Genomic DNA, 254 nt, shown 5'->3' on the forward strand with positions numbered 1-254 from the left:
GCTGCTGATGCTGCTCGGGCTGATACTGCTCGTGCTGTTGCTGCTGCTGCTCGTGCGGATACTGCTGGTGCTGTTGCTGCTGCTGCTCCTCCTGCTAGTGCTGCTGCTGCTGATGCTAGTGATGTTGCTGCTGTTGCTCCTGTTGCTGCTGCTGCTGCTGCGCAGCAGCAACAGGATGTGCTGCTGTTGCATCTGTTGTTTCTGCTGCAGCCCGTGCATTTGTTTGTTATTGCTGCAGCAGCAAGTTTTGTTGT

At 55.5% G+C, this 254-nt stretch overlaps 1 protein-coding gene across 1 annotated transcript in view; it reads left to right on the plus strand.

Moving 5' to 3' along the window:
* Positions 1-254, plus strand: part of EMH_0041640 (uncharacterized protein) — a gene marked incomplete at both ends in the record, with an annotated part of 7,866 nt that overhangs the window by 1,632 nt on the left and 5,980 nt on the right. The window lies entirely within an intron of this gene.

This window comes from Eimeria mitis, genomic scaffold (assembly GCF_000499745.2).
Source record: "Eimeria mitis Houghton genomic scaffold, Emh_scaff1679, whole genome shotgun sequence".
In the NCBI taxonomy this organism is placed as follows: domain Eukaryota; phylum Apicomplexa; class Conoidasida; order Eucoccidiorida; family Eimeriidae; genus Eimeria; species Eimeria mitis.